Raw genomic sequence first — 15,067 nt, 5'->3', positions numbered from 1 at the left:
GTGGGATTTCAGTTGGCAATTGAAGGAAATGAGAGAAGGAAGGAGGTGGAGATGCAGGAGAGCATTACATGCATGAGGAACAGCCATTGACAATGCCAGGAGCCAAGAGATGGAAATGACTTGTTTTCAAAGCAACCTAGAGATCAACATCACATGTGTGTAGTGGAGAGTAGGGTGTAAGAAGACTAGAAAGGTGGGGGGTGGTGTGGGGAAGGGAGAGGTTGTAAAAGGCTTTGAAAGCTGGAGAATTTTATAATTGATGCTGGAATTGACGGGGAGTCACTGGAGGTTATTGAGTAAGAAACGTGACACTGTCAGACCCAAACTTTGGGAAGATCCCTTGGACAACTGAAATGAGGTTGGACTGGAATGGAGAGAGACTTGTGGCAGGCAAATCAACAACCAGCCATCTGTTGCAGTAGTCCATGCTTGAGTTAAAGCCCTGAACCAAGGTGATGGCAGTGTCAGGGGAGAGAAGGGGGCATATTTGACTAATGTTATGAAGATGAAATTGACAGGATTTTGCAAGCAGATTAGCAATGGGGGCTGAGGTAGGGGGTGGGGGTGGGAGAGTGATAATGAGGAGTTGAGGATAACACCCAGGTTTTGAGCCTGGGGTTCCTGGGAGGATGGTCTTAACCTGAACAGTAATAGATTTAAAGTAGGTAGGGTTTTGGGGAAAAGATAATGATTTCAGTTTTGGATGTCTACATGATGTCTACTTCAAAATATCTGATAGAGACAAGAGCCTGCATGTCAGTGAAATGAGCATATTGAAAAAGTTTAACATTGTATGTACTATTCTACATGCGTAGTTTCTCCCCTCTGCAAAGAAATGGTGAGTACCTTCTCACATCTCTTCTATGGTTAGCCAGAAGTCATCAAGTGTTTTTGTTTGTCTTTTCATTTATTTTCAACGTTCTTTTTAAATTTTGATTCTCTCCCTCCCACATGTCTCCTCCATTGAGAAGGCAAGCAATATTATCAGTTATACATGTGAAATCATGAAAACCATATTTCCATATTAGCTGCCGTGCGCCGCCCCCGCTCCCCCCTCCCCCCCACAGAGCAAAAAAAACCCCAAGAAAATTTTGCACTCTAAACTGCACTCAGAGTTCATCATTTCTCTCTCTGGAGGTGGATAGCATTTTCTCAATATAAGTCCCTTGGAATTGTCTTAGATCACTGTATTGATCAGTAACCAAGTCGTTCATATCATCATTACTGCATTGCTGGTACTGTGTACAGGTCTTGCTTTGTTTTTTTCTGAAACTCCTCCTCTTCACTATTATAGCACAATAATACTCCATCATAATCAGATGCCATAACTTGTTTAGCCATTCCCCAATTGACGAATGCTCCTCAGTTTCCAATTCTTTGCCACTGCAAAATAGCTGCTATAAATATTTTTGTACATATAGGTCCTTTTCCTTTTTCTTTGACCTTTTCGGGGTACCAATCTATTAGTGATGTTGCTGGGCCAAAGTTTTATAGGCCCTTGGGCATAGTTCCAGATTATTCTCCAGAATAGTTGGACTAATCCACTACTCCATCAATGATGTATAAATGTAGCTCTTTTTCCTTCATTCCCTCCAGCACTTATCATTTCTGATAGGTGTGAGGTGGTCTCTTAGAGTTTTTTTAATTTGCCTTTCTTTAATCAAAAGTGACTTAGACCAATTTTTTGTATTACTTCAGATAGCTTTGATTTCTTCTTTGAAAACTTCCTATTCATATGAATTGGGGAATGGCTCCTATTTTTGTAAATTTGACTCAGTTCCCTATATATTTGAGAAATGAGGCCTTTATCAGGGAAACTTGCTGTAAAATTTTTTGATATTCATTGTCTATGCTACCTTTCTTTTTAGATCTGTTTTTGCTTTTGCTTTATTTGAAATCATGATTGCCACGCCTGTCCTCTTCACTTCAGCTGAAGCATAATAGACTCTTGCTCTACCTCTTCATTTCGTCTTTCGGTCCCAGTGTGTGTGCCTTTTATATGACATATTGTTGGATTCTGGTTTCTAGTTCATTCTATCTGCTTCCATTCTGTGGGTTAGCGGTCATCTCATTTACAGTTATGATAACTAACTGTGCATTTCCATCCACCACATTTCCCTCTGTTTGCCCTTCTCTCTTTTTGTCATGTCCTTTTTCAAAACTCTGTCTTGCTTCCGACAACTGCGTCCTCTAACCCTTATCATTTCCCCTCTGCCCCATATCACTTATTTCTTTTCCTGCCTATCTCCTGATTGAGTAAGAGGTTTCTATCCCCACCTGAGTGTGTTTATATTTTCTTCTTTCCTTGAATCAATTTCGGATGAGAATGAGATTCAGTATGGCTCCCCCCCCCCCAATTTTTTCACTTCACCATAAAAGCTTTTCCTTTATGTGAGAAAATTTGCCCGATTTCCTTTCCCTTCCTCCTTCTCTCAGTGCATCCCTCTTTCTCACTCCTTCATTGTTTTTTTAGGAGCCCATCTTAATGTACTCCTGACTCACATGCATGTCCTCTGTCAGTATATACTCCCAACTTCCCTAATAATGAGAAAGTTCTTAGGTGTTACAAGTATCATTTTCCTATGTAGAGTGTAAACAGTTTATTGAATACCATATGTTTTCTCTTTCTTGTTTACTTTTTTATGCTTCTCTTGAATCTTGTATTTGGAAGTCACATTTTCTATTCAGCTCTGATCTTTTCCTAAGAAATGCTTGAAAGTCCTCTATTTTATTAAATGTCATTTTTTCCCCTGAAGGATTATACTCAGTTTTGCTGGGTAGATTATTCTTGGTTGTCATCTTAGGTCCTTTGTTTTCTGGAATATATTATTCCAAGCCCTCCAGTCTTTTAATGTGGAAGCTGTTAAATATTTTGTGATCCTGACTGTGGCTCCATGATATTTGAATTGTTTCTTTCTAGCTGTTTGCAATATTTTTTCCTTCTGGAATTTGGTGTGTAATATTCCTGGGAATTTTCATATTGAGATCTCTTTCAGGAGGTGATCTGTGGATCTGTTCTTTTTTCGGTCATGGCTTTCTGATAGTCCAGTCATTATTAAATTATGTCTCCTGGATCTATTTTTCAGGTCATTTGTTTTTCTAATGAGATATTTTACATTTTCTTCTATCTTTTCATTCTTTTGACTTTGTTTTATTGTTTCTTGGTGACTCATGGAGTCATTAGCTTCCACTTGCCCAGTTCTGATTTTTAAGGAACTATTTTCTTCAGTGAACCTTTGTACCCTTTTTCCATTTGGCCTATTCTGCTTTCTTAAGAAGTTCTTTTCTTCAGTGAATTTGTGTGCCTCTTTTGCCATTTGGCCAATTCTGTTTTTTAAGGTGTTATTTTCTTCAGTCGTGTGTGTGTGTGTGTGTGTGTGTGTGTGTTTCTTTTATCAAGCTGTTAATTCTTTTTTCATAATTTTCTTACATCACTCTTATTTCTTTTCCCAATTTTAACACTATTATCACTTTAATTCTTCTAGGAGTTCTTGTTAGGCTTGGGTCCAAATAAACTTTTTCTTTGAGGCTTTCTTTTTGGTAACTGCTTTTACATTTTTCTGAATTTGTCTTGGTCTTCCCTTTGACCATAGTGTCTTTTTATGGTCAGATTCTTTTTTTGTTTGTTCATTTTTCCAACCTGTTTCTTGACTTTGAACTTTATATTAAAGTTGGGCTCTGGTCACCTGAGGGTGGGGAGGTACTGTCCCAAGATTCAGGCTTTTTTGTGCTCCTATTTTCAGAGACAATACTTGGGGGTCTGCAAGTTTTTGGTGCTTTCAAAGTGATATGATCCAGGAAGAGTTATGGTCACTGCTCTCGTGGGCTCTGTTCTTTATCTAGGAAGGAGCCTTGGTCCCCTGCAGCTGCAAATACTAGAACTCCTTTCTGCCTTGGAACTCTGACCAGGGCCCCTGCTCCCTTGTGTCCCACCACAAGTGCTCTTCTCTGCCCTGGAATGACCCAGAATAGTGTGTGGGCAGTAAAGTTGTCAGTGCCAGCAGCACCCAGTGCCAGCAAAGGGTCACCTGTAATCTCTTTCTGACCAGTTGTTTGACCCTTCTTTTACCCTCTCTGGGCTGAGGGCCCCTAAGTTGCTGCTGCAGCTGCTGCTTTTCAAGAAGCTGCCTCCAAAACCCACCTCTGGTGTTGCTGCTGTGCTTTGGGCCTTTGCCCACCCCAATGTTATAGAGCTTTCCTGCAATCCTCCTGAGTTGTCTTAGGCTGGAAAAATGTCTCCCTTTGACCTTTTGTTGGCTCTGCCATGTCAAAATTTGATTGGAGGAGTTATTTTAAAGTTCTTTGGAGGGGAATGTTGGGAGAGTTCACCTGGTTTGGCTCTTCCTCCCCCAGCAAGTATTTTTTAAGGACATATTATGTGCCAGACATTTTGCTAAGTTCTGGGACTACAAAGAAAGGCAAAAATAGCCTCTGCTCTCAAAGAATGTACAGTCGAGTTGTGCCTTCTAGTGGGGAGACAACATGTAAATAAATGGGCACATACAAAACATTCAGAGTAGATGGAAGGTAACATGAGAGGGAAAGTCACTAACAGCAAGAAGAATAATACACCTCCAACCCCCCACCCTCTGCCGGAAGGTGAACTGAGCCTGGAAGAAAGCCAGAGGTAGAGATAAGGGGCAGAGTATTGCTGGCATGGGAGACATCCAGGGCAAACACATTAAGATGGCAAGCGAATTATCATGATCAGAGTTCTGCAAGGAGTCCAGCGTACAATGCTTAGAGGGGAGTAAAATGGAAGAAATTTGGAAAAGGAGGAAGGGGCTACTAAACAGAAGTTTATATGGGATCTTTTTTCATGGACTCCTGGGGGTATTAATCCCTGGTGGGATTTTCTGGGTCATGGGGTAGAGACTATTTAGACATTTTCTTAATATATTTCTAAATTACTTTCCAGAATAATACCAATTCACAGCTGTACTAACAGATCATTCATCAATATGTCCATCTTTATAACTGATAGGGCTGTTGTGAAGAAATAATTTTTCAAATATTAAAGCACAAAATATTTCTACCCTAAATTCTTCTTTTTTCTTGCGTCCCTTTCTCTGTTGAAGATCTTGCTCTACCAAACCCTAGCCTTGGATTACTCCCACCATCCACTGTCTTCATCATAGTTAGCTGCTGTTGAAGGAGCCTGGAGAAATTCGCAAAACTGTGCTGACTAGGTCCACCACAAGTTTGTTAGGTAATCAAAACCAAGCCCTTAAGGTGGAAAGGCAATTAATCCTTTTTCACCTCCCTAATGGCTTCATTATCCCACATACCATAGCAGCATTTCCAAACCTTTTCATCTCCTCGAATCTCCCACAGGTCCCCTTCCTCCCACCCTCTCAATTGAGAACCTTGCCTCATATTTCACCGAAAAAAAAATTGAGGCTGTTTGCAGAAAGCTTTCTTCCCTGTTCCTCATCTATATCACTCAGAAATATCTTGCCACTGTCTGGAATGCTTGAAAGTCCTCTGTTTCATTAAAGATCCATTTTCCCCCCCATAGGATTATACCCATTTTTGCTGGGTAAGTTATTTTTTTGGTTGTAAACCTATGTCCTTTGCCTTCTGGAGCACCTGTTCTCTGTTCCTTTATAGTGATGGCTGGCAAATTCTGTGTGATCCTGACTGGATTGTAGGTACTTGAATTCTTTCTTTTTGTCTGCTTGCGAGTATTTTTCTTTACCTAGAAGCTCTGAATTTTGGATATTTTGTTCATGGGAGTTTTCATTTTGATGTTTCTTTCTGGAGGTGACTGGTAGATTCTTTCTATTCTTGACCCTCTGGTTCTAAGAGGTCTAAGATGCAGTTTCAATTCTCGAAATATGATTTCTAGGCTCTTTTTTTGGTCATGGGGAAAAGGATGGGAGAGAATAAGTATTTATAGGTGCCCCTGTGTGCCAGGCTCTCTGCTAAGCATTTAACAGATATCTCACTTGAGCCTCATGACAGCCTATGAGGTGGGTGCTATTATCATCTCTGTTTTACAGTTGAGGTACCTGAGGTGCAAAGTGACTTGCCCTGGGTCACACAACTAGTAAGTGTCTGAGGCTGGATTTGAACTTAGAATATTGTGCATTGTCAGGAAGACCTATCTGTGCCACCTAATGGCCTCCATGCCTCATGGCATTAATGTAGTTTGATGATTATTAATTTTTTTTCTCCTTGATCTGTTTTCCATGTCACTTGTTTTTATTATGAAATATAAACATTTCTTCATTTTTTTCAGTCTTTTCACTTTATTTTGACGTTGACAAGCTGTTAATTCCCTTTTCAGTTCTTTCTTCTCTAGCTCTCATTTTTTTTCTTTCACTTTTTGCCTCTAGCATTCTCATTTCATTGATAATTAAAAAAAAAAACAACACTCTTTTGAACTCTTCATCTTTTCCAGGATGTTCTGCTTTTCTTTAAGACTTAAATTGTGTTTTTCTTTAAGACTTCATTTACAAGTGTTTTGGAGTCATTCTCTTTTGGGTTTGTTTTCAGCATCTGTCACTATAAAGGCGCTCTATGTTTTTGTTCATTTTTCCAGCCTACTTCCTGACTTTGTACTTCATGTTAGGGATGGGCTTTGTGTACTTTGGGAGGGAAGGTCTGGGTTGGTCCAACCGCTTCTTTCTTGGGGTATTGAGTGTGAATTATTCTAGAGTCTCAGGGATACCTCAGGTTGAAGAACCATGACAAAGTCTAATTACTGCTCCCCTTGTTTGAGTTCAGTAAATTCCTGGCCTGGGTTTGGGTCTGAGCAACAGTGGACTGCTGCTGGATTCAGCCATTCATTATCAATCCGCCATCTGGGAAACTTTCCTGGATCAGAGTGACAGAACTTCAGGCTTCCCTTAGGCCTAGGATTCCTTCCTCTGACTACTTCACTCTGACCTAGGAGCAAGAACTGAGATCTGTTTGTACTGTTGGGGTCTGAGCCACACCACTGCTGCTTGCTTCTGAACTTGCTCCTTCTCAGTAAACTTTTTGGGGCCTTCTAGCACTCCACACCCCCAGAATGCCACCCCTGACACAGATCTCCTCAGTTTGGCTTGGATTTGTGACCTGGAACTGGAGAGTGGGCAACAAAACTGCTTGTTGGTATCTTCTCCTGTAATGGTGTCCTAGTATGAGTCTGGGACCTCCTCTTGCCCTGTGCTCTGGGCAGTTCTCTCCGGACCCATGTAGTGACTTGAGCTGGAAAAATAATTTATTGTGAGTTTTTCTTAGATTCTGCATCTAGATTCTGTCTGGTAGATTTTCTAGGTCTTTTTTGGGGGGAGCGGGGAGAGGGAAAGCTCACTCCTGCTATTCTGCCATCTTGGCTCTACCTTCATCTTATGTAATTTAAGTGATTTATTTTACCCCTTGTGATTGCTTCTTTCTGATTTGTCTAGGAATTCATCACTTAGGTGTAGTTGTGAAAGACTCTTGATCTGGTTTTCTTCTCTCTCTTTTTTAATGTTATAACCATTAATATTCATATATTTACATAACCACTTTGAGTATTATGGAATATAAGATGTTGGCTTCAAGCTAATTTCTGCCAAACTGTTTTACATTTTTTCTCAGTACTTCTTGTCGGAGAGTTATCTAGGTAATTTAAGTTTTTGGATTTGTTGGATTTGAGCTCTTTCTGATTTTTCCTTGAACCTAGTATGTTTCAGCGTGTTTTTAAACTAGGACCAAATGGTGGTGGTGATTACTGTTTTATAATAAAGATCTGAAGTGAAATGCCTGCTTGAAATACTTTTTCCTTTTTTCATTGTTTCCTTAATATTTTTTCCCTTCAGTGATTTTGAAAAAAAATATTTGTCCAGCCCTATGAAGGATTCCCTTAGTAGTTTGCTATAGCACTAAATCTGTAAATTAATTTAGATAGTGTCATCATTTTTATTTTGGCATGACCTAGCCATGAACACTTGAGTATCTACTTATTTAAATTTATTTTTTTAAGAAGCTTTTTGTAATCTTATCTATACAAATCCTTAGAGTGCACTGGCAAGTGAACTACTAGTTTTTTTATGCCTTTTGTAATGGCCTTCAATATATTGATTTGTTATAGAGATCTAAAGTAGAGCTACCCAGGGCGGGTTTGTAAGCTATAGCTTATGCCACTGCTTACCTGTTCTTACTTCAGTGGAGCAGAATTTTATTGACTAGTCCTACTTACCATTAGTTTTTATTTTAAGCCATGTAACTCCAGCAGAATGGCAAAGAGCTTTGTGGTTTAAAATAGAGTTGTTATTTCTTACTTAATCACTTACTTCCCCCTTGTCAGCATCTCCCCTTTCTTTTTTTTTAACCTCCCTGAAATTTGTATTCTAGAAGAACTGAGGTGGATTGGAGGAGTAGGAATAAACAGTGATATTGACTGATTAGTCATTAAACATTAAACATTTATAGTATATAAAGTATGTAACTCTGTGTGTGTGTATCTTAAGTGTATTGATGGATGAGAAGAAAAGTGTAGTTTTTAAAAAAAAACAACATTCTTTTCTGGAATAGATGAGCTAGTACTTTTTGTAGATTTTGGGGATAAAAAAGCTATCCATACATAGCTACTTTAGTATCCCAAAATGTACGAATTTGATGCCAGTATCATTAGGTCTCATTTATCATACTATAAACATTTTAAAAGTTTTTTCTTTCTTTCTGGTTGAATAATGCTTTAGCCTCCTAGTGAATTTGAGTAATTTCTGCCCATTGTCCACCAAGTGTGTCTGGAAAGAGCAATGGGTTCTGAGTCATAAGATCTTTCAGAATTTTCCTTATGTCACTTGTTTGCATTCCCTTAAACAAGTCACTCTGCCTTCATTTCTCTAAAATGAAGCTGATAATTGTACTAGTTGTTTCATGAAATGTAAAGCTCTTTTTTAAGCCATAAAACACTTGGATCATTTAATTCCTCATCTCATTCTTTACGCCCATGAGTTTGCATGTGCGTATGTGTCTTGTTCTCATCTTTTTTGATGGAATTTGAATGAAGTAGTCCTGGGACAAGTCACTTAGCCTGTTATTTTTTAAATATTTAATGTGCTTTGTATTATCATACAATTGGATAAATAATTTGTGTGTGTGTGTGTGTGATTGGATAAGAGTATTGGAATGTAAGGTTGATGAAAGCATCCTCATTACAACTTGAGTAGCAGACAGGACAAGAAGGATGCTATGTGCCTCATCTTATTCCCACATGGTTTTGATTTTTTCCACTAGATCTCTGTTTTGAAAGCTTTTCATTCCACATTTCTTGGAGATTATGAGTATTTGGTATGACAACATGTATTCAAAATGTTGTTCTCAAATTTTTGTGGTTCAATGTTGTGTCCAGGTGATGGTGGTCAACAGTTTCGTCAAGGATTATTTTCCAGTTTCAGTACAATTTGTTGAATTATAAGGGATAATTTGAGATCTGAGATTTGTTTTTATAGTACTGTGCAGGGATTTGCCCATTGTTAACTTATAAAAAATAAGCTTCTTATGTATAATTCTAGCTGCCATATCATGTCTAATCTAGATATTCAACAGGTGCTGAATTTTTGCAACAAGGTCTATTCTGAAAGAATAGTTATAAATGAAATCTGGATTCCTGCTGTAAATCAGTTTCGAGTACTTATCAATGAAGTTGTATCTAGAAGATGTTGTATATAAAGACTAGAAACAAAAGTATAAATATAAGCAGGCATCCCAACAGCAGTAAGCTTAGCAGCAAGGAGAATTTATGTTAATGTAAAGTAATTTATCTAACTCACAGCTAAAAATGCTAAAAGATTTTTAAAAACATTAGCAGTTTTATACTGGAGGCTTTATATCAATACAGAAGTGTGACTTATTTTAAGATTTGTTCTGAAAGAATAGTTTTAAGTGAAATCTGAATTCCTATTGTCTATCAGTTTCAAGTACCTATCAACGAATCTGTATTCTTTTTTCATAAAATAGGTTAGTTAACAGCACATTGCCCATGTGATAAAAATCACTAACAACATGTTTGTTTACAAACTCATCCCCCCCCCCCCAAACTCTTCATATTGGAATATTTGGATTTATTGCCACTTAGAATGGTTTTTTGAAGATAAGTATCTCAAGGACAGTATAGCATTAAGCAACAATTACAGATTAAGGGAGGAAAGAAAATACAAATGTAAAATTGGGGAAAAAGAACTAAAGAGAGATGATACAGCAGCCCACACAAGCAAAAGCAGTACCAGATTGCTGAAGATCCTGAGGTAGAGGGGTGAAGAAGAACACTAAATTTGGAGAGAGCAAAGAGAGAGAAATTATCAGGTAGGCTGAAGTTAAACCCACAGTTTGGGACTGGAATTCCAAGTTAAGTGGGCATAAAGCATGTGGGTTGGTTTTTTTTTTCTCATTTTAGTTTCTTTAATTCTTATAAAAATTTTCATAAAAATGGTGTTATTCATCTTTCAAGTTTAAAAAAATGTATATATTTCTTCCAGACCTGTGTTTCCTTTTGAGTGGTGAGCTTCATTGAGGAAGTTCTCTCTTATCTATGCAGTCCCATTGCTGTTCTGCAGTTAAAGTCTCTGAGAGTGGTTGAGAAAAATTAAGTGACTGGACCCAGATCTTTCTCAGTCTCGGAGGCCAGCTCCTGATCCATCCACCATAGAACACTGCCTCTCCCATACTTTAAAAAAAGTTATTTAGTTAACAAAAAAAGGAAGACATACCAGTATGTCTCTGAAAATTAGGGTCTACTTTGCAAAAAATTACTTAGCACATTCAACTAATCTCTTTTAAATTTCACCACAATACTGTTTTAAAACAAAGAACTAAATTACTTACATAGTAAAGTTTGTAATCAGGTTAAAAAAAATCAGACTTTGAAAAGGGAAGAAATACATTCTAGAGAAAATTTAATGAAATGTTTTCTTTACTTTTGAAGTGTGTTTTTTCTGCCATTAGGTATACCCCTTTAGTGGGCCGTCCCAGTCTTCCGCTATTGTTGGTTTTTCTTTCAAATTCTTTTTGCAGCTCTAGGTTAACTTTTCATTTTCAAACATAGTTAATGTCATTCAGTGTGGGCAAGCTTCCATGGCTTAAACCTACTCTAAGCCTGCACTAAGACTTTTGGGATGCCCAGTTTGAGGTAGCATCTTGATAATAGTAGACTTGTAGGAATCAAACATGGTTTCCAGCATAGCAGATCATCATTGTGTGCTCCACCTTTTTTCCCCTTTCATTTTCCTTCCCTTCCCTTCTCTAGTACCCCTTCGTTCTCATCCAGATTTTTGTTTCTTTGCTTCATTTAGAACAGTATTAGCCTTGTGGAAGTAGCAAAAAAAAAAAATACAGAAGCATTTTGCTGAGACTTCAGAGATATGGATGAACAGAAATGGCATGATTACAGCAGTCTTCAGTGGTGAATCTTGCAGTTGACTCACGTCTGTGAAAGCCTATAAATGTGACTAAAACTCAATATTTGGTTGCAAATTCATACTCGGTTACAATTATTTAATATCTGTCAAGTGCATGCTGAAAAAGGCAACAAGATATAAACCATATGGAAGGAAAAGAGAATATTCAAAGAACAAATGGGGGAAAAAATTTTGCAAAGAGACCAGGAAATGTATTACCTTGCTCACCTTTATTTCTAGATCAGACCTGTTATTGGTTGTATAAAAGATTGGTTATAATTTTTTTTTTGTTTTGTCAAATGGGTACATGTTTATGTAGCTGTTAGAAGTAGGAATTGTAGGGGGTAGCAAGTTGGCGCAGTGAGGAGAGCACTGGCCCTGGAGTCAGGAGGATCTCAATTCAAATCCAGCCTCAGATACTTGACACACTTACTAGCTGTGTGACCTTGGGCAAGTCACTTAACCCTAATTGCCCTACCTTCCCCGCTGCAAAAAAAAAGTAGGAATTGTATCTTTCTTCCAAATATCAGGTAAATACTTCACCTAATTTGTGCACAGGTGGCTAAAATTTCTAGGAATTTTAAAGTCATGAAACTGGTGTTTTTTTCCCTCCTTTCCTCCTCCCAGAGGAAAAAAAAAACCCAGATTTTCCCCCTTTTCTAGAAACTGGGAATTTTGATATTTATGCAGCAAAGATGCAAAAAGAAGCTTATACCTTAAAGAATGTTCTGAACCACAGCCATTATTGTTAGAGGCCTCTCTGCATAGCTGTTGCCCTAGGTACAGGAGTTCCGCACGGAGGTCCGGAGGAAGATACTCCATCCATAAGTCTAGAGTGCAAAATGTGGGAACTCAGGTACTGTGCACTTCCAAATCAAAGAAAAAAAATACCTTGAGCATCAAGAAAGACTTCAAGAATGAAGAAATCACAGTTAGGTACATGCAAGGCTATATAGTAGGCAGACATCATTCCAAAAGGCAACAGTAATTTACACTGCAAAAATGAGTATAATCTTACAGAGGAGAAAATTGACTTTTTAATAAAATAAAAACTTTTAAGCATTGGTGATGAGAAGCCCAGAGCTTGGTAGAAACTTTGAAATGCAGAGATTTAGAGAAGGGACTGAGCAACGATGGAGTCCTTACATCCTGAGAGAGGAGACCTAATGTTCCTTCAGAGTTCCATTGTCTTTAAGGGTCATAGAGGGAGTTGACAGAGAAGGCCTAGTTGTAGTTTTGTTCTTTTGTTGGTTTTAAATGAGGAAAGAAATGGGAAGGAGAAGGAATATATTAGAAAAGAAATGAATAAAGGGTAAAACCTTATTATTTTGCAAAATTAGGGTATACTAGGAGAAGAGTCTACAAACATGGAAGAAGGGAGTGGACTGAACAGCCCTTTCATGCACTCTTATCTGAACCTTGCAAAGGAAGGAATGCAATTCCTTGTGTGCAAAGGAATGCACACAAGCACATACATTTTGGTGTAGATATACATTTAAACTCAATAGGGAGAGCATGAGAAGGATCAGAGGCTGGGAGGGATGGATCCTAAAGGGAGAGTTAAAAAGAGGGAAGCATAAGAAGCAAAGCTCATCGTCCTGGTGGAGAGAGAGAGGAGAGGAGTTAGAGCATGCAGATACAACTGGAGGTTATTAATAGTGACCATGTTCTTTTTTTCTCTATTTCTTTCTACTTTTGAAGTCATGAAACTGTGGTGTTTTTTTTCCCTCCTCCCCGAGGAAAAAAAAAACCAAATTTTCCCCTTTTCCTAGAAAAAGCGTAAGAGTAGGAGGAGGTAAGCTAAATCCATTCACTGTAGCACTTACAATGAGGGCTTCTTAAGGAATTAGAAAAAGGAGATGTGATCTTCCCTGTTTCAATTCCTGATGACAAATATTTTTCCAAATGAGTAATTATGTGCTAACCCAGTATGCAAAGGAGGTTCGTTAAAGGATCTTATTTACAGCCCATTGGACACAGGAGTGGCATGCTAATGGCCTCCAAATGTGTCTATGAATTGGGACAGTGGTGCAGCAGCTCCCGTAATTGTGGCAATATGTAGGAGCTCCAAAACGGCTTTCCCTTTTTGTGTAGCAAAAGTCTGATATCTGGCCCGTGTTTAGAGATCCTCCCTCCTTTTCAGAGTTGCCAAGAAGGGAGAAAATGTTGTTTGCTACCCCTGCTTCCAGATCTATACTTTGGGATCTTTGAGTGTGGTAATTGATTGAGAAGAATGAAATTGAAACTTTGCCTAATTCAAAGTTGGCTTACAAGGGGAATATGCAAGGGCTTATCTGTGATGCCAGGTGCCATAAGACTGTCTGGGTTCACGTAGATGCTTAGCTATAAAGTTTGCTTTGGGCGAAGGGAGAGGCAGCCATCTTGGTTGGTTTTAGCAAATTTTATCCACCAAAGCACAAATTAGGTAAAGGATTCATATGATATGAGGAAAGCTACAATTCCTACTTCTAGTAGCCATAGAAACATAGATATGGCAGTCTCTAGGAGTTTTGAAGTCATAGAAATGTGGATTTTTCCTCCCCTCCTTTCCCACCCAGAGAAAAATAGCATTTTCCCCCTTCTTACAGGGAATTCTGAGAAAACATTGCTTCGATAAAAATGGGGTGTGTGTGTGTGTGTGTGTGTGTGTGTGTGTGAGAGAGAGAGAGAGAGAGAGAGAAAGATGAGTTAACAGTTTAATTTGGCCACGGTGCACTCTACGTATGGTAGAACTAAAATGAATTAATGACATAAAGAGTTTTTTATAAATTGTGCTGTGATTACTTTAAGTTTTGTTAGGATTTCCAAAATTCGATTTCTAAAACCTTTTGATTCCATATTCACAAACATCCTTATGCTTTTATATTTCGTGAGCATTTCCTTTCAAATTCTCTTCTGAAAAATAAAAAAAAATTAGGGACCTCCAGATAGCTCCTAATTTACTTCAGAATGAACAGTTAATTGTCTTTTTCTAAACTAGTTGGACCTTGTAAACCACAAATAATTTTAATTTACTTCAGAATGAACAGTTAATTGTCTTTTTCTAAACTAGTTGGACCTTGTAAACCACAAATAATTTTATCTCCAGGTAGGCATCTCTGGTTTAGAGAAGTAACCTTTAATAGAGCTACTAAATTTATAATCCTGGTTGCTGTATTAGAATGACTTTAGGTAGAAAGGGAATATACTTTTTTCCTACCCTTTTCTCCATCCACCCTGTTAAACTATTGTCTTAGAAGCAAGCAGTTCTTAATTTGTATGGCAGTTCCAGTTTTAATTTAAAATAAAACTTTAACATGGAAAGGAAGATGATGGTATCACTGATTAAGGGCTCATTCACTTATTTGAGCTCAAATTTGGTGGGATGAAGTTGTTTAAAAAATTTAAATATTTTCACATAAGATAAAACCAAAGAAAGATTGTAGAATCTTATTTGCCTGGAGCCATATTCGTATTTCTTCAGTTTCTTTCTTGTAGTATACTATTACTAAATGTCCTGAGCTGTTTGAATTTTCAGTTGCCATGTGGTACATGTTTTGTCACTCCTCAGAATTGCTGAGAAAATCTTAAGTGATGATTAAGAAACCTTTTTTAATCACTAAAAGTCAAAATTCAAAGTAAATGTTTTAACTTTATGTATCTTGTAGATTTTGTAAGAAAACATAGTCTGAATCTAAGCTTAGATGTAATACATT

The 15,067-nt window shown here is 37.9% G+C and overlaps 1 protein-coding gene across 1 annotated transcript in view; it reads left to right on the top strand.

Annotated features, from left to right (window-relative positions):
- The window catches only part of LEMD3 (LEM domain containing 3), an 84,802-nt gene that overhangs the window by 18,611 nt on the left and 51,124 nt on the right, over positions 1-15,067 (top strand). The window lies entirely within an intron of this gene.

This window comes from Trichosurus vulpecula, chromosome 5, assembly GCF_011100635.1.
Source record: "Trichosurus vulpecula isolate mTriVul1 chromosome 5, mTriVul1.pri, whole genome shotgun sequence".
NCBI classification, from domain to species: Eukaryota; Metazoa; Chordata; class Mammalia; order Diprotodontia; family Phalangeridae; genus Trichosurus; species Trichosurus vulpecula.
Note: the sequence above shows the minus strand (reverse complement) of the source record. Positions and strands in the feature narration are given on the sequence as shown.